Raw genomic sequence first — 23175 nt, forward strand, 5'->3', positions numbered from 1 at the left:
AGCAGGACTACAGGCTAAGTCCTTCTGGAATCAGCGAAACTAAGCGTGAGAGGAAATGCTGAGTTTATTACTTAGGAGAATTTGTGGTTGAATTTTTCACCTCTTGCCATGTTCTTCTTCCTTCCACAGTCCTCCTTCCCTGGCTACTGTCTCTAGGGTTCACAAGAGAAGGAGAAAGTAAGCACGAAGAGGAAGTAAATTTGGAAGGAATGAGGAAATGTAGTCAATGTGAGGGCTATGACCTCTTCCTAAACAGGGAAAGGAAGTAAAAGCGGGCAACTCTGAATTGCAGCAATTAAAGTGAGGGTTATACTGTGTTCATGAAAGCTCATATGATTTGAAGGGCTATGACTCTGGAGTAAAGACTAGTAATTTTCTATGTCAGTTTTGCTCTTAAGACTATGTTCTGGAGCACTACTTAATTGACCGGACTTGAATGTTATTGGTCCTTACACACGTGGCAGGTAGAAAAGGGACCATAGCAAGAGTAGTGTAGGACATAGGGCCAGATTAAGACCTTCATGCTGTTCCAAGTTCTGAAGACATTATGGTGCTATTTCATATACACGGTTCAAAAGAAACATATGTTGAACATTCAAACATGAATAATGAAGCTCCAAAAGGTTCTCGGTTATTTCCCAACAATTACTCCCTTAATGGTTTGTTTATATTTAGAATATGAAAAATTCCCACCAGTTGCATTTAAACACAATAATTTGATGGTCCCTTAAGGACATGCTTAGTGTTTCTGTTAGGTAAGTCTTTACTGGAATCATAGTCTAAATACTTTGTGTGTGTGTGTGTGTGTGTGTGTGTGTGTGTGTGCGCGCACGCGCACCTGCATCCCTCCTCCTTGATTCCTATCCGTGAAATTCACACATCCTTATATGGCAAACTCCTGCTGCTTTGTAACTTTCCTCTCTGTAGGATTTCCTTGTTCTTTTCCTAGGTAGTCACTTACGTTACTCTTTTAAGTTCCCATTTGAGCTTTGCGCAGTGGCAGTATCGTAGCCAGTGAGGTTTATCCGAGGCGCGATTATTACTAATTAAGTTCCCATTTGAGGCACTCTGTCCTCTTTTGTACTCCCACGATCTCTCCCTTTCAAATAGGTCATATTCCTGTTAGTTCATAACACATCTGGAATTTATTCTATTCCGCTTCCTCACCTCTTTCTTTACTACTCTGGACCCGCAAAAACTTGATTTACCAGTGAGGGTAACTTGTTTCCTTCCTGCTCCCTCTCGAGCCTTAGACTGTCCCATATTCTTGTCTCTCAATGAGACAGATGACAATGAGTTGACCTTATCCTATATTGATGCTCCCCATCTTAGTCCTGCCTTCTGGAAATACTGTTATGGTTAAATGAGGCAATTATTATAAAGTGCTTACCACATTGACCAAGACAAATTAGATAAACATTCAAGTGTAGCTTTGTTTGTGTGCATGGAGTGAGCTGGAGAAGATCGAGCTGAATCTGAGCATTTAAGGTCATTGATACTCCAGTTTTGTTTTATGTCCATGTTACACATTGGGTTTAAGGCCCTATGGTTAACTTGTAAAAAAGAAAAAGGGTACTTCTCTAGGGGAAGGGTTTAAAACTCACTTTTGCAATGTCAACGAAAAACATCATCTGAAAATTTTAAAAATTTGAATATTTTGCTACCTCTCTTTCCTCTTTACCTTGTTGCATATTTGGTTTCCAAAACAAAAATTTCATTTTATTTCTTTATATATTTTTTAAAGTTTTATTTATTTTATTCACTAATCTCTGCACCCAACATGTGGCTCAAACTTACAACCCCGAGATCAAGAGTCCATGTTATTCCAACTGAGCCAGCCAGACACCCTGAAGATAAAAATTTTAGAATCATGTTATTATTATTGCTCTTATAAACACTAATTTTTCCTTAGGTTTTCCATTTCTCTTTCAAGGATTATTTATTTCGTTCACATAGTTTTATAACTCTAGTGAGAGCAATTATTTAGACTTAATTCCCATGTTTAACTGGTTTTATTGTTTTTAATAATTCATTTAATTTTTTTCTACCTTCTTTAAATTTTTTTTATTTTTTTATTGTGGTACAATGTATATAACATGAGGTGTACCATTTTAATGATTTTTAAATGCATAATTCAGTATATAGTTCAACTAAGGACTTTAGTGTTATGTACCTGTCATCACTATCTATTTCCAAAACTTTTTCATCGTTCCAAACAGAAACTCTGTACTATTTAAGCAATGGCTCCCAGCACTCCCCTGCCCCAGTCCCTTGTAACCTGTATTCTACTTTCTGTCTCTGTAAATTTGCCTGGTCTAGGTACCTCATATAAGTGAAATCAAGCAATATTGTTCACTTATATCTGGCTTACTTCTTTTAACATGATGCTTTCAAGGTTCATCCTTATCACAACTTCCTTTCTATGACTGAATACTATTCCAGTGTATTTATATACTACATTGTTTTGACTTACAAGTTTTTTATTTTAGTATTTCATTTGAAAGAGCATATCATTGGGTTTAACTTTATCTGTACTTAATTTAAAGACATCGTATCCTCTTATTCATACATCAAATTTGTATTTTCGTATGTCAATCAAAGAGCTAGAGGTATTTCATCATTATGTTTCCCACCAAGTACTGGTTTTATCTTGTTTATGTCACCACCTTTGGCTATAGCTTTGTTTGTGCATTTATTTGAATATGTTAATCAGATTCCTTTTTTGCATTTAAATGTGTAGAAACTAGAACATTTCATAATACTACTGTTAAGATATGTAAATTTCATAAAATTATAATGAAGATATACACATTAATTGTACTGAAATAATGATACCCTACACTCAGTTGGATATTTGTTGCAATTAAACCACTTGATTCTGTTTGTGGGAAAGAAAATAGTTAATTTAAAGGGATTATCCCCCTTTCCCCATTTTCTCTGTGTCTTCCTTGAGAACTCACTTTAAATAAGAGATGAGGAGAAGTGGTAACCCTCTTGCAACTATGAGGGCTAGGTCAAGAAAATGGCAGAAATTCAAATTAAATGTTCTCACACTACTGAACTACTACATAATTCTGGATTTGTCCATTTCTACAGGTCCTATTATATAAAAATTAAATGTTCTTATTAAAAAAGAAAGTGAGATAGTAGGCTATCATGAGAATAAAGACCACATTTCCTCATTATTGTATACACAGTACCTAGCAATAGAAGATGGCAAACAAGTGTTTGTTGACAGAATGAATATACACAAAATGCTTAACATATGTTATAAAAGACTATATCAAACAAGAAAATTATAATTATGAATTTATGAAGCTATAACATGTAAACTGCACCTTGAAGTTTTGTATTTATTTATTTGTTTTTAAATGTTTATTTATTTATTTTTTTAATGTTTTTATTTATTTTTGAGAGAGAGAGGCAGAGCATGAGCAGGGGAGGGGCAGAGAGAGAGGGAGACACAGAATCTAAGGCCGGCTCCAGGCTCTGAGCTGTCAGCACAGAGCCCGACGCGGGGCTCGAACTCACTGACCGCGAGATCATGACCTGAGCCGAAGTCGGCTGCTTAACCGACTGAGCCACCCAGGCGCCCCAAATGTTTATTTACTTTAAGAGAGAGAGAGAGACAGAGCATGATCAGGGTAGGGGCAGAGAGAGAGGGAGACACAGAATCTGAAGCAGGCTCCAGGTTCCTTGCTGAGCTGTCAGCATAGAGTGCAATGCGGGGCTTGAATTCATGAGCAGTGAGGTCATGAGCTGAGCCAAAGTTGGACACTTAACCGACTGAGCCACCCAAATGCCCCTCATTTTCACTACTTCAGTAGAGTTTTTTATTTACTAACAATGAGCTTTCTAGAAAGAAATTTAAAAAACAATTCCATTTACATTAACACCAAATAGACTAAAATGCTAAGGAATAAACTCAACGGTGGTGGTGAAAGACATATACACCTAAAATTATAAAACTTTGATGAAACAATTTGAATAGTCACAAATAAATGAAAAGACATCCTCTGTTCATGAATTGGAAGATTAGCACTGTTAAAATGTCCATAGTACCCAAAGTCATCTATAGATTCAATACAATGCCTATCAAAATTCCAATGACAATTTTTACAGAAATGACAACAAAATCTTAAAATTCATTTAGGACCAAAAAGACTCCAAGTAGCCATACCATATTGAGAAAGAAGAACAAAGCTGAGGGCCTCATTCTCTCTGATTTCAAAATATGTTACAAAGCTACAGTAATCAAAACAGTATGATACTGAAAAATAGACACACAGAGCAATAGAACAGAGTAAAGAGCACAGAAATGAATCAACACATTTACAGTCAACTGATCTTTGACAAGGATGCCAAGAATACACATGGAAAACTCTTCAACTAATGGTGTTGGGAAAACTAGACATCCATGTGCAAAAGAATGAGATTGAACCCTATTTTACACCACTTTCAAAAATTAACTCAAAATGGATTAAAAATTTAAGCGTAAGACCTAAACCATAAAAACTTCTGGAAGAAAGCAGAGAAAAAAATCTTGACTTTGGCCTTGGCAATATGACCAAAACCATAGAGAACAAAATAAAAAATGGACAAGTGGGATTACATTGAACTAAAAAGCTTCTGCACAAAACGAAAAGGCAACCGACAGAATGAGAGAAAATACTTACAAGGCATATATCTGATAGAGTTATATATGTAAAATAGAGACAGCTCTTATAACTCAAGAGATTTCATATAATCAAAGGAATTGAATAAACATTTTCAAAAAAAAACCCATACAAGTGGCTGAGAGGTATATGAAAAGGTTCTCAACATTACCTATCATCAGAAAAATGTGAATGAAAACCATAATGATCACTTCATACCTGTAGAGTGGCTATTATCAAAAAACAAAAGATGAAAAGTGTTGATATGGAGAAGAGGGAACATTGTACACTGTTGGTGGGAATATAAATTGATGTGGCCACTATGAAAAACAATGTAAAGTCAGTTAGGCGTCTGACTCTTGGTTTCAGCTCAGGTCATGATCTTATGGTTTGTGAGATCAAGCCCCAGGTCAGCGCAGGCCTGCTTGGGATTTTCTCCCTCTTTCCCTCTCTCTGTACCTCCCTCCTCTCAAAATAAATCGATAAACTTTTTTTTTAATTAAAAATAGAATTATCATATGATCCATTAATCTCACTTCTGGAAATATACCCAAAGGAAATGAAGCAACCTAAATATCCACTGACAAATGAATGGATAAAGAATGTGGTATATTCATACAGTATAATATTATCCAACCTTAAATAAAGAAAATCCTATAGTAAATAATATTGTGTTAAGGGAAGATGTTAAGTGTCCTTATCACAAGAAATAAAAGAGGATGAAGAAAAACTTTTGGAGGGAATGGATAGATTTATAGCATAGGTTGTAGTGATTTTATGGGTATACGGTGTGGTGCTTTTATGGATATGGACTTATCTCCAACTCATTGAGTTGTATACACTAAATATGTACAACTTTTTGTATGTCAGTTATACCTCAATAAAATGGTTTTCACAAAGAAAAACAATAGATAAAATTAATGAAACAAAAATTTGTTTCCTTGAGAATATCAACAAAATTAAATGTTTAGCTAGACTTAAAAAAAAGAGAGAAGACCCAAATTACTAAAATTAGAAAGAAAAGTAAGGGGGAAACTGGGTGGCTCAGCTGGTGAAGTGTCCAACTCTCGATTTCGGCTCAAGTCACGATCTCACAGTTCATGACATCTCTGACAGCTCTGTGCTGACAGTGTGAAAACTGCTTGGGATTCTCTCTCCCTCTCTCTCTGCCCCTCCCCTGCTCTCTCTCTCTTTCTCAAAGTAAACAAATAGACATTAAAAAAAGGAAATAAAAATAGGAATATTACTAATGACCTGATGGGAATAAAACTAATTAAAATAGAGTGCCATGAACAACTGTATTCTAGCAAATTATATAACCTAGATAAAATAGACAAAGTTCTGGAAACACACAAACCAAAAAAAAAAAAACTGACTAAAAAACAAACAGAAAATTTGAATATATTTGTAACAAGTTAAGAGATTTAATCAATAATCAAAACTTGTCAACAAATAAAAGGGCCAAGACCAGATGGCTTCATTGGTGGATTCTATCAAACGTTTAAAGAAGAATTAACACCATCTGTAGACTAACATCTCTTATGAATATAGATGCAAAAGTCCTTTGTAAAACACTAGCAGATTGAATCTGATAGCATATTAAAAGTATTATGCATTATGACCAAGTGGTGTTTATTCCAGGAATGTAAGTGTGGTTCAAAATAAGAAAGTAAATCAATGTAATAGAGCACATCGTATGGGAGGTATTACATTAACAGATTATATTTATGATTATGTCTTGGATGTCTGCTTTCACCCTTTCTATTCAGCATTTTACTAGAATTTCCAGTGAGAACAATTAATTAATAAAAAGGAAATAAAGACATCTAATTCAGAAACAAAAGAGTGAAACTACCTCTATTTTCAGATAACATGATTTTATATGTAGAAAATCTTAATGAATACACCAAAATAAAACCCACCTATTTCAGCTAATAAAAAAATTTGTAATGCTGCAGGATACAAAATCAGCCCACAAACATCAGACATACAGATGGCAAACAGACATGTAAAGATGCTTAACATCACTGATCATCAGGGAAATACAAATCAAGGCTACAATGGGATATCACCTCACACCTGTCAGAATGGCCAAAATAAAAAACACAAGAAACAACAAGTGTTGGTGAGGATATAGAGAAAAGGAAACCTTTGTGCACTGTTGGTGGGAATGCAGACTGGTGCAGCCACTGTGAAAAACACTATGGAGGTTCCTTGAAAAATTAAAAATAGAACTACCCTATGATCCAGTAATTCCACTATTGGGTCTTTACCCAAAAGAATACAAAAACACTAATTTCAAAAGATACATGCACTCCTATGTTTATTGCAGCATTATTTACAATAGCCAAATTCTGGAAAAAGCCCAAAAGCCCATTGAATGATGAACGGATAAAGAAGAGGTGTTATATACATACAGTGGAATGTTACTCAGCCATAAAAAAAAGAATGAAATCTTGCCATTTGCAACAACATGGATGAATCTAGTGGGTATAATAGTAAGTGAAATAAGTCAGTCAGAGAAAGACAAATAACCATATGATTTTACTCATATATGGAATTTAAGACACAAACAAGCAAAGGAGAAAAAAGAGAGAGAAAATCAAACCAAGAAACAGACCATAAAGAACAAACTGAGGGTTGATGGAGACTGGTGGGGGGGAGATGGGCTAGATGGGTGATGTATGTAGGTGTTGCATCACTAAATTTTACACCTGAAATTAAATTACAGTGAAATATTACAGTGTATGTTAAATATTACACTGTATGTTAACTATACATATGTATTTATATGTGTATGTATATATCCCTCTATGTATGTATATGTGTATCTCTATATATGTATTTATATATTTATATATATATAAAGAAGATGTGGTGTATATATGTGTATATGTATGTGTATATATATATGTATATGTGTATCTCTCTCTCTCTCTCTATATATATATATATGAATGGATAAAGAAGATGCATACATACATATACATATGTATACACCACATCTTCTTTATCCATTCATCAACTAACTGGAATCTAAATAAAAAATTTTTAAAAATCTGTTGAATTTCTCTATATTAATGGTGAAAAAATCCAAAAACAAAATTAAGAAACAATCCCATTTACATAGCATCAAAGGAATGATTTCTGCAGTCTCCTATAAAAAGAGATCTATTATCACTTAATCCTAAATTTAATAATTTTCTATAACTTTTCTCTGTGTCTTGAGAAAGTGAAAAAAAAAAGCCATAAACAGGGCTTCTGTTTCTTCTTATTAGTTTATTGAGGAACTTCACCAAACATCTATAATTGAAACAGTCTAGGTCTTTGAAACTTAATGATTACCATAAAGAAATATACCAGAGACTATTTATTTATTTATTTATTTATTTTACCAGAGACAACTTTAAAATATGTGGTAGAATAAAGGGAAAAGAGAGGGCTTGAGATGAGAACACAGAGAAACAGTAGCTTACTTTCTGTTATTGCTATTGAGACAAATTCCCAAAATGAGGCAGTAATCAACGGTGGGAGAAGGAGGATATAAAACTGTCATGCCAAAATGCAGGGATTATCTCCTTGTTTTTCATTGAGAAGCTTCTTTTTTTTTTATTAATATTTTTTAAAAATTTATTTTTGAGGGAGAGAGAGACAGGGTGTGAGCAGGGAGGGGCAGAGAGAGAGAGACACAGAATCTGAAGCAGGGCTCCAGTCTCTCAACTGTCAGCACGGAGCCCGACATGGGACTCGAACCCATGAACCGTGTGATCATGACCTAAGCCAAAGTCGGATGCTTAACTGACTGAGCCATCCAGGTGCCCCATCCCTGGGAAGCTTCTGTATGATTCCAATACAGCAGAAAAATGTTGCTGACCTCCATTTGCATAAAAACTCCTTTTGCACAAAAACTTTCAGAATGACAAGGAAAGTATTTCCTAATACTTTCTCAATACTAAACTCAATAGACCAGATTCGTATACAATTCTTGGAGAGAGATAACATACAGAATAATATCAAATAAGTATATCAACCCTCCAAATGCATATTTAATACCATACATAATACTATTGAGACATATGAGTTGTAGCTCCAAGAATACTTCAAATTTGGCACAGGAAGAAATCCAAGGGCAATTGGCAGGGTAATAACATTCATGTCCTAAAGTCAGATTCACAAATAGAAATTCTAGGAAGCCCAAAAGACTTTAACAGGAAAATTATTGCAGGGCCAAAAAGCACAAAGTGTCTGAAGAAAATAAATATTACGAGAGAGAGACAATAAACACAGCAAATGAAACATCTTATACCTAAGGAAACATTTTTAGAAAATGTACAAGGTGTATAAAATAACTAAAAGTGAGATATTCAAAGAGACATTAAAGGATATTTCATTAATTTAAAAAACCCCATAGGAGCACCTGGGTGGCTCAGTGGGTGTAGTGAAACAGTTCTGCCTCTTGATTTTCGTGGTGGTTACACAACTATATGCTTTTGTAAACACTTGCAGAAGTACAGCCTAAAAGGGAGAGGATTTTACTGTATTATACCTTAGTACAAGACATTTAAAAAATTTTTTTTATGTTTACCTATTTTTGAGAGAGAGAGACAGAGCACGAGCCGGGGAGAGGCAGAGAGAGAGGGAAACAGAATCCGAAGTAGGCTGTAGGCTCTGAGCTGTCAGCATAGAGCCCAAGGCGGGGCTCAAATTCACAAACTGTAAGATCGTGACCTGAGCCAAAGTTGGATGCTTAACCGACTGAGCCACTCAGGTGCCCCCAAGATATTTTTTAAATGGTAAAACAATAAAGTTTTCAGTAGAAAACAACATTTTCATGATATTGGTGTAAGTTGTTACTTAAATAGGACACACACATCACTAACTTGAAAGGAAATAAACATAGGTTTCAACAATATTAATATGAAAAACTTCTGTTAATTAAATGATGCTATTAAGAGGATGGAAAGGCATCCCTCAGAGTGAGAGAAGAGATTTACAATTCACATATCTCTCAAGGACTCATATCCAGAACACATAAAGGACTCCTAAGTTCAATAAGAAAAAGACATACAACTTATTAAAGAAAAATGGGCAAAAGACTTGCACAAGTACTTCACAAAACACAATATTCAAATAGCCAATGAGCATTGCTCAATTTCATTAATCATGGAGGAAATGCAAATTAAATCTATATGGAATACAGCTACATAGCAGAATAGCTCAAATGAAAAACACCTGGGTAGCTCAGTCAGTTAAGCGTGTGACTTCAGCTGGGATCATGATCTCATGGTTTGTGAGTTCAAGCCCCGCATCAGGCTCTGCACTGACAGGAGTCTGCTTAGGATTCTTTCTCCCTCCCTCTCTCTCTGTCCCTCCTCTGCTCATACTCTCTGTCTCAAAATAAATTAAAAAATTATCACCAAAAAAACTAAAATGAAAACCAACTGACAATGCAAAGTGTTGGTGAATATGCAGAGGAAATCTCTCCTGCTGTGGAGGTGTAACTAATATATCAAAATACATGTACAGAATAGTTATAAAGGCACCATTTGTAAAAGCCCCAACTTTAAAATCACCAGCATTAAAATGAATAAATTAAAAACATAAAAAAATAAAAATAAATAAAAATAAAATGAATACATAAAATATGGTATATTCACACAGTGGAACTATAGCAAAGAGAAGGAAAGTACCACAACTACACTCAACAATATTATAAATGGATCTCACAAACAATATATAAAACAAACAAAAAATTCCAGGCACAAAAGATTACATAATTTATGATTCATTGATATACATTTCCAGAGCAAACAAATTATATTGTTAGATGTTCAGATATTGTTTACACAATGGAGAATGGTAACTAAAGGAGCGTACAAATGGGGCATGGCGTTTTCAAGCATGGCTTGACTTTCCAGTAACTGTAATAATTTGCTCTGAAAATCTCTTTCCAGTTCATAGGAGGGATAGCGAATTACAGAAAGCACAGAGGTCACAATAAACTTATTGGAGGAAAAGCGCTCCTCACACCATCAGATCTGTAATTCTTTTTAATTTCTGTTTTGTTATTGAAGCATCTGCTTCATATCACTAATCACCAAGGAAATGCAAATCAGATCAGTAATTAAAGGCAAGAACTACCTCATTCGTTTTTCTATGCTCAGGACTGTGTTTGGTGCTCAGAGTCCGCTCAGTGATGAGCAGCCGAATATAGCGCAAGAAATTTACATGCTCCCTCAGTAAAAGGCAATCCCTACATCTCGACTGGTTAATCAGAAGCAGATTTTGAAACTGGTAACGGGAAAGTTGACCTCAACTGACACTAGTCAATTCAGTTAATCTATCAGATAGGTACATCTCAGGGAGAAGCGCTGAAGACTTACCTTTCAGCACTCATATTCAGACACCTGTGGGAGTTCTATGACAGTTGGAACTATACTGTTGATCAGAGTGGGTTGACTGACACAGGTTGGCACGCAGATTATAAAAAGAAGGAAACGACACAGAGTGTGTGCTGAGAGCAAAAGGGATAGTGGTATAGAGAATTTAATAACCTGTGGGAAGAGGTGGGGAAATGAAATGGGGTTGGGAAGAGAGATGGGCAAGGAAAAATCAGAAGGGGTTAGCATATGAAAGAATAGGAAATATTAGTAAGTGGGCATATTATTTTTTTTGAACCCTCTCCTAAACTCTCTTCGGAGTTGTTCTCTCACCTGAGACAATTGAGTTCCCTCACAGAGAGCACCTAATAAGAGAATAGCAGAGATGGTACAAACGGGCAAACTGGGCTAAAAGGGGCAAAACTACAGTCATTCTTCCTCCCTACTTTGCTTTTGTCTTCCTAGATTCCAAGATGGCTGAGACTACTAAACTTTGGGCTGTGGCGCCGGTCATACTGAAGATGAGCAAAGACCCCACAAACTTCTACATAGGGCGGGCACTCTGGTTCAGCATTACTTTTCTTTACGTTTCCGTTGTGTATGTAGTGCAAATCACCTGGCTTCGTCTGTTCCAAGACTTCCAGTGCCACAGAAACATCTCCAAAGTCTGTCTAGCAGAATGCTACGAGAACCACTTCACTAGGCCTGTGTTAGGAGTTTGGTATACGGTTGGCTTTGCCTTTTCCACCATCTTTTTTGTGATGGAGTTTTTGGTCTGTCAGAGTGTGCGTAAACTGACCAAGATATTTAGGAAGGAATCTTTAGGAAAGAAGCCTGGCGACACTCACGGCAACACGGAGCGCGTGAAGGCAAATGAAGATGAAATTTTTGACTTATCCCGGGAAAAGCCCCTGTTGGCAATGTATCTTGTCTACTTTCTGATACAGTTGTCTATACAGGTGATCTTCTTGGCCATTCTTATTCACTATCACCTACCACTGATTAAAACCCCCATTTGGTGCAGTACCCCCCTGTGTCACGGGCCCTATGAATGTGTGCTATTGGGGACACAGGAAAAGATGATGTCCATTATAATTCTGGCTACATACTCCGTGGTCATCATGATGTTTTGTATTATGTTCTTCCTGTACACCATTAACACATACCTAGCCATGGGACGTAAGTTTCTCTGAGGAACACAGAGGCTCTGTGACATCCTCAGAGTAGCCCTGATGGTTATCACTGACTACAAAACGTGGAATGATTGCAAAGGAGGCCTGTAGCAGTCTCATCCTGGAAGAATACATACTTCATCCTTCTTTCACAGTCCCCAGGACCTGCTGGTCTTAGGAAAATAAAACTTGGATACGACAAGCCTGCTTTCTTCTCTTTGGGGTAATCAATTTTTCCTAAAGAAAAAATTAGAATCATTTTCAGAGGATTATAAAGAGAGGACTGAGAGAGCATTCCACCCTACCAGTTTTGATATGCTATCACAGTGAAATTTTAAGGGCTATTCTTTTCCATTTTGTTGGTTAGTAACTTCAGATTGAGATTAAGGGGATTTACATAATGAGAATTCTAGAGGGAGGGACACAGTGGAAAACTACAGATAATCAAACGTCATAGCTTCTTTAGTATATTTAGACTCGTATCTACTACGTACAGCGTTCTTCAATCAGTATCTTCTGGGATTTCCTACTTGAGTAAGACTTCAGTGCAGACGTTTCAAGGAAGGTTAATACCAAATATGTTGCAAAAGTAGAAAACATAAATGAATAAGAAAAAAAAGGAAACAGTATGTCCTCAGAGCTTCAAAGTAGATGATTTAGCTTCAGATGCGTATTAAGGAAAGGGAGAGAAAGAAAACAGAAGCAGCACATGTATTTCTGTACTTGAACAGCATCTATTTCCCTTTGGCACTTTATTTCATCATTACCAACTACTAGCTTAGTTTCAGCAAGCTGAACCAATTTATGTAGAGGTGATTACATTTGAGAAGCGAATTCTTCATAGAACAATTGAAGATTCTCCGTTGGTAGATTTAAGTTATAAATGCAGGCACTGCTGCTGTTAGTGGGGGTATGGCTACATTTGGGGGCTGGGGAAATAGCCTACGGATCTTTAGTGAGCAAGGAAAGTTGTTCCTTATGAACCCAGGTGCTCACCACAAAATAAACAGCAACTTAGAAGACGAGATTAGATGCTATTGTGTGGATAGATGTATTTATAGAGTCAGGCATGGGCATGCAGTACTAGAATGGAAGCCTGAGAATCCCTGTTAATGGATCTCAGTTTGAACTCCATCCAGAGTCAAGTGAACTTGCAGGATGAATGTCTGGTGATTGGTGTGCCCCTCCCCTCAAGCTCCTCTTGTTATGCTACCTGTAGATTATGCTTTAGGTGATCCCAGATGTCTATAATTTCTGACACAGGAAGACAAGGCACAAGCCAAATGATCTCCATGGCCCATTTGAGATATATCTATATCATCTTCTCAATAGAAATTAAATATCTATCATGCCATTCATTTGGCATGTGTAGGTAATATCTGTCCAATTTTCTCCATCATCACTCTCACTCTTTACTATTACATGATTATATCCCACTTGGATCTCAATAATAGCTGTCTTATGTTGACCACCTCCCAATACCGTTGCCATTTCCATGCTTTGGTTCCTCATTGTCCTAAGAAAAATCTTAAACTCTTTTTTTTTAATGTTTATTTATTTTTTGAGAGAGAGTGAGAGAGAGAGGGAGGGAGCACGAGACAGAGAAGGACAGAGAGAGAGGGGGACAGAGAATCCAAAGCCGGCTCTGCGCTGACAGCAGAGAGCCAAATGTGAGACTTGAACTCAAGAACCTGAGATCGTGACCGGAGCCAACACCAAAGTCGGACACTTAACTGACTGAGCCACCCAGGCGGCCCAAAAGTTTAAATTCATAATTTTTTTTTTTTTTTTTACAAAACTCTACTTTGTTAGCTTCCTATTTAGCAATTCAGTCTCGTTTTTGACCATGACCTCCCAACACATCCACACTTCATGCTCCATCCAAGTGTTAGAGTGCCTTATAATGCAATGCTCTTTTTGACCTCTCAGACTTCACTCAAGCTCTGCTTTCCAACTGTGACCATTTTCTTTTTTTTTTTTAATTTTTTTTTCAACGTTTATTTATTTTTGAGACAGAGAGAGACAGAGCATGAACGGGGGAGGGGCAGAGAGAGAGGGAGACACAGAATCGGAAACAGGTTCCAGGCTCCGAGCCATCAGCCCAGAGCCTGACGCGGGGCTCGAACTCACGGACCGCGAGATCGTGACCTGGCTGAAGTCGGACGCTTAACCGACTGCGCCACCCAGGCGCCCTAACTGTGACCATTTTCACAACAACCCTGATTCCCATTCTCTCAATCTACCTAACTTCTGCTAGTTCAGCGTAGATGTCACCCCCTGCAGGAGGACTTCCTGGCTCTTCCAAGTCTGAGTGAAGAGAACTCATTCTGTGATTCTGTGTTCTTACCTAATCCTGACACTTGTAGCCATGAGTGGCTTTTTGCCTTTATCACCAAGATACAACCTTTTCGTGACAGACAATATGTCTGATTTGCTTCCTAACTTACACATAAGGTTAAAACACATTGTATACATTGAATAACTATTTGCAGATAAAATTCTTAAATGAAACAGGGGCACCTGGGGGGCTCAGTCGGTTAAGCATCAGACTCTTGATTTCGGCTCAGGTCACGATCTCACAGTTCATGAGTTCGAGCCCCATGTCAGGCTCTGTGCTGATGGTGTGGAGTTTGGGGTTCTCTCTCTCCCTCTTTCTCTCTCTGCCCCTCCCCTACTCAATTGCTTTGTCTCTCTCTCCCTCTCTCTCAAAATAAATAAAATCAACGTTAAAAAATTATTAAATGAAATATTACTGTGGCCCATACGATTAACATACTGTTAGAAATACCAGTATATCATATAAAGAAATCTTAGAAGGGCTTATATATCCAACTGTCCAAATCTTTTTCCCATTTTTATTAGATTGATTGTGTGATTATTACTGAGCTTTGAGAATTCTGTATATATTCTGGATACAAGTTCTTTGTCAAATTACATAATTTGCAAATATCTTCTCTCAATATGTGGTTGGTCTTTGCATTCTTTCAATGGTGTGTTTCACAGAGCAAAAACTTTCAGTTTTGATAAAGTGAAGTTCATGAAATTTTTCTTTTAGGATTTATTGTATCTAAGAATCCTTTGCCTAACTCAAAGTCGCGATGGTTTCTATGATTTTTTCCAAAAAGTTTCTAGTTCCACAATTTACAGGTAGATCAATAATTGGATTTGAGTTACTCTCTACAGAAGGCATGGGAAGAGCTTCCTTTTTAAACACAGATTCCATTTTTTACGCTATTTGTTGAAGAGGGTATCTTTTCTTTATTGAAGGGTTATTGTGTCTCTGTGAAGAATAACTGACCATATTTGTGAGGCGTGTTTCTGCACTCTCTACTCTGTTCCATAGTCTCTCTGTTGGGTTTTTCACCATTCCTATACATTCTTCATTACCGTAGACTTAAAATTAGCCTTAAAATCAGGTTCTGTGCATCATCCAAATTTGTTCTTATTTTTCAACAATTTTTTGGCTAGTCTAATTACTCTGCCTTCCCATATGAATTTTAGAATGCACTTGTTGCTGTCTTAGATTTTGAGCCTATTTCGAATCTACTGAATAATTTGTGCCAAATTGACATCTTGACCACATTCACTCTTCCAATTCATGAACACAATTTCTCTCTCCACTTATTTAGGTCTTCTTCTTTTTTTTTTTTTAATCTCTTTTTGATTCATGTTTTGTAGTTTTTAACATGAAGATCTTGAACATATTTTGTTATATTTTTACCTACATACTTTATTTTTCCTGGTGCTGTTATAAATGGTACTTTAAAATTATTTTATTTCCAACTCTTTAGTGTATATGTATGTATGCAGGATTTTGTATGTCCACATTATATTCTGCGACTTTGCTAAATGCATGTATAAGTTCTAGAAACTTTTTTTTTAATTCCTTATTGTTTTCTGTGCAGGCAATAAAGTTGTCTGCAAATAGAGAAAATTTTAGGTTTTCCTTTCTAATATATATGCTTCATATTTCTTACTCTTGCTTTATTGCACTGGGTAGGTATTCTACTCTAATGTTGGGTAGGAGTGGTGACAGCAGACCTCATTGTTTTCTTTCCAATTTAAAAAGCAGTTAGGGGCAGGCACCTGGGTGGCTCAGTCAGTTAAGCATCTGATTTCAGCTCAAGTCACGATCTCATGGCTCATGAGTTCAAGTCCTGCGTTGGGCTCTGTGCTGACAGCTCAGAGCCTGAGCCTGCTGGGAATTTTGTGTCTCTGTCTCTGCCCCTCCCTGGTGCTCTCTCTCTCTCTCCCTCAAAAATAAATAAACACTAAAAAAATTTAAAAATAGTTATTAATTCTTTCACCTTTAAGTATAGGGTTGCTGTAGATGTATTTGTAGATGACCTTTCCTTAGGTTAAGAAAGTCCCTTTCTATTCTTATTTTCTGAAGATTTTTATTATTTATGTATGTTAAAATTTGTCAAATGCATTCTTTGCATTTCTGATTGCATTTAGGGCTCACCCAAATAATCAGGATAGTCTCCACATCTCAAAATCTTTAACTTAATCCCATCTGAAGGGGCGCCCGGGTGGTTCAGTCAGTTAAGCCTCCGACTCTTGGTGTCAGCTGAGGTCATGATCTCACGGTTCGTGAGTTTTAGCCCCGTGTTGGGCTCTGCAGTGACAGTGTAGAGCCTGCTTGGGATTCTCTCTCTCTCTCTTTCTCTCTGCCCCTCCCCTTCTCACACTTTTTTTCTCAAAAATAAATAGATAGACTTTAAAAAAAAAAATCCCATCTGCAAAGACCTTTTTTGCCATGTGAGGTAGCCTTCAGAGGGCCAGAGAACAGGATGTGTATATGTTTTGGGAGCAATCATTCAGCCTACTACAGACAGTGAAAAGGAACACTGAGAATAATTACATAGCAGCAACAGGTGCAAACAGGGACTGTTGCAGGCAAACTGGAGTATACCGTCCCATATTTGGAGGCAAGTTGGGGAGCCTCAGGTTTCTGAAATGTTCTTCCATAAGCAACTGTGAAACAGGAAGCATGGATAACGGTCACTGTCCATTAAAGAGAGCAAGTTGCAGAGGAAATAATTATCCTTGAGATAGAGGCAGGAACCTGCTGGTCCACACAACACCTGTGTGTGTATCCTGCGGGATGCAGCCCAGCACCAGGATATAGGGATGTGGTGACTGTGCAAAAATCAGCCTTCACAACCACACGCAACAGTCCTAGATAGACACTGATTTTATAAGAAGATGGGGCAGAGAACGTATTTGTGAAGAAGTTTGGAATTCCAAAAAAGAAGCTACATTTGAGTCACTGAAAAATACTGTCTCCTCCTTCCCCTAACAGTGCCTTTCATGGAACAGACAGTTTTATTTTCGATAAAGCCCAACATTAATTTTTTTTTTCTTTCGTGGGTTGTGTTTTTGGAGTTGTATCCAAATCTCAATGCCAAACTCAAGGTCACTTAGATTTTTTCCTATGTTTTCTTTTGGACGTTTTAGAGACGTAGATTTAGATGTAGGCATAAGATGTATTTTGAGTTAATTTGGGGGGAAGGTGTAAAATCTGTAGAGCTATGTTATTGTTTGGTTTGTTTTTTTTTTTTTTACATATGAAAAAAACAAATACTTGTTGAAATACCTATCGTTTCTTCATTGCATTGAGTTTGCTGATTCTTCAAAGACCAGTTGACTATATTTGGATAGGCCCATTTCTGTCTTCTCAATCCTGTGTGAGCAATTTGCTGAGTTTAGACAGCTAAAATGTGAGAAACTAAATTTGGACCCAGGTCCCCTTACGCTGGACGCGTAGCTTTCGGCCACTGCACTGTACTGTCTCTCTTTCTACTGCTGTTTGGCAGAAAATATTAAACGTTTTGGGGGGAAATTCAACAAAAGGATAAAACTCCCTGGGCAGTAAACGTCTACCTTCACTTTTTTCAACTTGCCTTCACCAATCTTCTTCCTGACCAACTGTGGACAACAAAGTCAAGGGAAAGCCTTTGGCTTACCTAGCTTGTCTTCCATGACTTATAATGATTCCTGCTTCTCATAACCAACAAAATTTGTTTTCGTATTTGACCCAGAGTGTGTTCCAAATTCCAAGTGAAAGGGTAGAGCAGGCACGACTGACCATGCACAGGTGTAAGTTCCTAACTATTCGGGTTTCCTATACCTGATCCTTACTTGTGACCCCGTCCAGCTTCTAACTCTCCCCACTTGTGTTCATCATCTTATTTCCACCACCGCTTCATGCCTTGACCTTTGGGTAGAGCTCCATTTTCTCAGCAATATCCTGCTTCCTCTGGATTTGTGGCTCCCCTACTTCTGGTTCCGTCTCACCTACACCGTCTCTGGCTTCCTGGGGTAAATCCTCCTTTGGCTTGGTTTGATCCATGGATTCACCACTACAAATAATGGTTTCATCAGAATCTTACTTCAGAAAGGTATTGTCCAGCATGGTTCCGATACCTAGAGTGCCATGCTCCAACCGCTTAACTATTTTCTTTTTTTTTTTAATCTCTATTTATTTTTGAGAGAGAGAGACAGAGAGTGAGCCGGGGAAGGGGCAGGGAGAGAGGGAGACACAGAACTAGAAGCAGGCTTTAGGCTCCATGGTGTCAGCACAGAGCCCGACGCAGGGCTCGAACTCAGGAACCATGAGATCATCACCTTTAGCCGGTCAGAAACTTAACCTACTGGGCCACTCAGGTGCCCCCACATTACTATTTTCGATCTTACAAGCCCCACGAACTTTATTTATTTGTGGTCTCTGATCAGGTATAATGTTACCTTTAGATGTCATTGGCCATATCATTTTCAAATCTTCCCAGGGATTAGATACAGCAAGTCTGAAGATGTTTAAGGGAGGAAAAACACCGAGGAGTGATACCAATGAAAAGAAAGCCATCAATAGTGATATATCAAAAGATACAACTGTTTCAATCTGAAATCAAATAGTGAAGGAGCAAACAGGTCAACATCCCATTTCACTATAGTTCCAATGGTGTGCAGTGAAGGTCATTTATAAGGATGACTCTTGAGTGGTTAAAACATAATCAGTTATCTTCAGTATATTCCGATTAAGAAAGAATGAGGGGCCCCTGGGTGGCTCTGTTGGTGTCCGACTTCACCTCAGGTCTTGATCTTGCTGTTCGTGAGTTTGAGCCCCGCATTGGGCTCTGTGCTGACAGCTCAGAGCCTAAAGCCTGCTTCTGTCTCTAAAGCCTGATTCTGTCTCCTCTCTCTCTGCCCCTCCCCCTGCTCGTGCTCTGTCTCTCTCTCACAAAAATAAACATTAAAAAAAAAGAAGAATGAAAATAAATCACATCTTTAGAAAGATGTTCGCCAAAAGTGTGAAAGCGGTGAAACAAATTTTTAAAAACACCTTATAACGGTAATTAAATCGCTTGAAATATTCATCTTGAGAAAAACGATAGTCAATGAAAATAAAGAAATGAGAAAGAGAAAAGCAGCCCGTGACACCTGGGAGCTGGCCTGATACTCAACAGCTCAACCTTGGCTTTCTCCTGTCCAACATAAGGAATTTCACAAAACGCTGACACTCGATAAGGCCGCTCTACGTGACCATGACGGATCGAGATGAAAACAAGACCATTCCACAATCAGGAACACGCAACAAAAGTATAAACACTGTTCAAACCACAAAAATGACCATGCGTCCTCTATTCTGGCCAATAGGAATGACTGCTTCTTCTTTACTAAATAAAGCCTTAGCCTGTGCCTAGTTTTCCTTTCTTCCAGAAAAGACTTGTGAAAATACCCAGTCATACAATTATCTTCATTTCCTGACAGCATCCAATCCAAGCCCTGCCTCTTTAAACTCCCCCGCAAGTCACCCAACACAAGCTCAAATCTTATAACAAATCATTTCTAATATATCTGTAGGAAGCACCACAAGATTCCCCATGGAGTGCATTTCTGCTCACTGCCAAGAAAAATAAACGCACTTTCTTTAACTTCAGGTGTGTTTGTGGTAGTCTATGGATGGAGGACATTGACAGAGGGTAGCACGGTATGCTGTTTAAGAGACTGCTGTCCTTTGAATCCCGGCTTACACCAGCTGTTTAAATTAAGTAAATTAATTTTTACTCTTTCAGCCCCAGTACCCTTATTGGAAAAAAAAAAAAAGAAAGAAAGAGAAAGAAAGAAAAAAGAAAGAAAGAAAGAAAGAAAGAAAGAAAGAAAGAAAGAAAGAAAGAAAGATAGGGCAAGAGGGGAGTAAAAAGTATATCTTTTACAAAATTGGGTTGAAAATTAAATATACAAGTATCTGTTGCCTTGTTTTAGCTGTTAGAATACCTGGGGTGCCTGAGTGGTTCAGTCGGTTAAGCATCCGACTCTTAATTTCGGCTCAGGTCACCGTCTCGTGGTTCGGAGGACCGTGCTGACAAGCGCAGAGCCTGCTTGGGATTCTCTCTCTCTCTCCCCCTCTCTCTGCCGCTTCCTCTCTCTCTCTCTCTCTCTCTCAAAAATAAATAAACACACATTTAAAAAAATCATTCCTCTAAAAACAAAATTTATCCCACATAACAAATTCAGTCTGAGATCATCTAAGGGTTCACTCAACGACTTGCTCAGTGACTTGTTGACTCCCAGATGCCACAGACTCAAGTGACTACAACTTGATGGTGGTAGATGGCAATGCACATAGAAGTGGTCTGGGCAAGGGCTAACTCCTAGTTTGCGGAGATGTATCCTAAACTTCCCCTCCTGCTTCTTGCACCCATTAGGATAGATATTAAGAAGACAAGTTTGGAGAAATTGGAACACTCGTACGCTTTTGGTGGGAATGTAAATCGGTATAGCCCTTATGGAAAAAAGTATGGAGGTTCCTAAAAACACTAACAACAAAACTACCATGTGTTCCTGCAACCCACTTCGGGGTGTGTATCCCAAAGAATTGAAATCGGGATCTTAAAGATATCTGGACCCCCATACTCGTAGCAGCATTATTCACAATAGTCAATATATGGAAAGAACCCAGGTGTTCATCAATGGATGAATGACTAAAGAAAGTGTGAGATGTGAGATATACGCACAATGGAATTCAGCCTTAAAAAAGAAGTAAATCCTGGGGCGCCTGGGTGGCTCAGTTGGTTGAGCATTGACTTTGGCTAGGGTCATGATCTCGCGGTTTGTGAGTTTGAGCCCTGCATCGGGCTCTGTGCTGACAGCTCAGAGCCTGGAGTCTGCTTCGGATTCTGTGTCTCCTTCTCTCTCTTCCCCAACCCCACTTGTGCTGTCTCTCTCTAACAAAAATAAATAAATCTAAAAAAAAAAAAAAAAAAGAAGTAAATCCTTCCCTTCCCCTATGTTCATCTGTTTTGCCTCTTAAATTCCACATATAAGGGAAATCATATCCTATTTGTCTTTCTCTGACTGACTTATTTAGCTTATTGTAATACACTCTAGTTCCATCCACATTGTTGCAAATGGCAAGATTTTATTCTTTTCGATTGCTGAATAATATTCCATTGTACATATATACCACATCTTCTTTATCCGTTCATCAGTGGATAGACATTTGGGCTCTTTCCATAACCTAGCTATTGTTGATAGCACTGCTATAAAGGTTGGGGTGCATGTTCCCCTTCAAATCAGCATTTTTGTAACGTTGGGATAAATACCTAGTAGAGAAATTGCTGGTTCATAGGGTAGTTCTATTTTCAATTTTTTGAGGAACCTCCACACTGCTTTCCAGAATGGCTGCACCAGTTTGCATTTCCACCAACAGTGGAAAAGTGTTCCCCTTTCTCCGCATCCTTGCCAACATCTGTTGTTAATTTTTGGCCATTCTGACAGGTTTGAGGTGGCGTCTCATTGTGGCTTTGATTTGTATTTCCCTGATGATGAGTGATGTTTAGCATCTTTTCATGTGTCTGTTTGCCATCTTACTGTCTTCTTTGGAAAAGTGTCTATTCATGTCTTCCTCCCATTTCTCCACTGAATTTTTTGGTTTTTGGGTGTTGAGTTTGGTAAGTTCTTTATAGATTTTGGAGATTAAGCGTTTAGCAGATGTGTCATTTGCAAATATCTTCTCCCATTCTGTCAGTTGCCTTTTAGTTTTGCTGACTGTTTCCTTCACTGCACAGAAGCTTTTAATCTTGATGAGGTCCCAATAGTTCATGTTTGCTTTTGTTTCTCTTGCCTCCGGAGACATGTCTATAAAAAGTTGCTGTGGCTGAGGTCAAAGAGGTTGTTGCCTATTTTCTCCTATGGGATTTTGGTGGTTTCATCCATTTTGAATTTATTTTTGTGTATGGTGTAAAAAATGGTCCAGGTTCATTCTTCTGCATGTCGCCGTTCAGTTTTCAGAACACCATGTGCTGCAAAGACCGTCTTTTTTCCATTAGATATTTTTTCTGCTTTGTCAAGATTAGTTGGCTATATGTTTGTGAGTCCATTTCTCTGTTCTCTAGTCTGTTCCATTGACCTATGTGTCTGTTCTTGTGCCAGGACCATACTGTTTTGATGACTACAGCTTTGTAATACAGCTTACGGTCTGGAATTGTGATGCCTCCAGTTTTGCTTTTCTTTTACATTACTTTGGCTATTCAAGGACTTTTTTGGTCCCATACAAATGTTAGAATTATTCATTCTAGCTCTGTGTAGAATGTTGGTGATATTTTGATAGGGATTGCATTAAATGCATAGACTGCTTTGGGTAGTATCTTAACGATATTTATTTTTCTAATCCATGAGCATGGAATGTTTTTCCTTTTTTGTGTGTCTTCGATCTCTTTCATAAGCGTTCTATAGTTTTCAACGTACAGATATTTTACCTCTTTGGTTAGATTTATTCCTAGTTATCTTATGGTTTGTTGTGCAATTGCAAATGGAATTGATTCCTTGATTTCACTTTCTGCCCCTTCGTTATTGGTGTATAGACATGCGACCGATTTCTGTACATTCATTTTATATCCTGCAACTTTGTTGAACTCATGTAACAGTTCTAGCAGTTTTTTGGTGGAGTCTTTTGGGTTTTCC

General features: G+C 37.8%; 1 pseudogene; it reads left to right on the forward strand.

Annotated features, from left to right (window-relative positions):
* Positions 1-985: 985 nt before the first annotated feature.
* LOC115519516 lies at positions 986-1143 on the forward strand (annotated as a pseudogene).
* Positions 1144-23175: the final 22032 nt, after the last annotated feature.

Source organism: Lynx canadensis, chromosome B4, assembly GCF_007474595.2.
Source record: "Lynx canadensis isolate LIC74 chromosome B4, mLynCan4.pri.v2, whole genome shotgun sequence".
NCBI lineage: Eukaryota > Metazoa > Chordata > Mammalia > Carnivora > Felidae > Lynx > Lynx canadensis.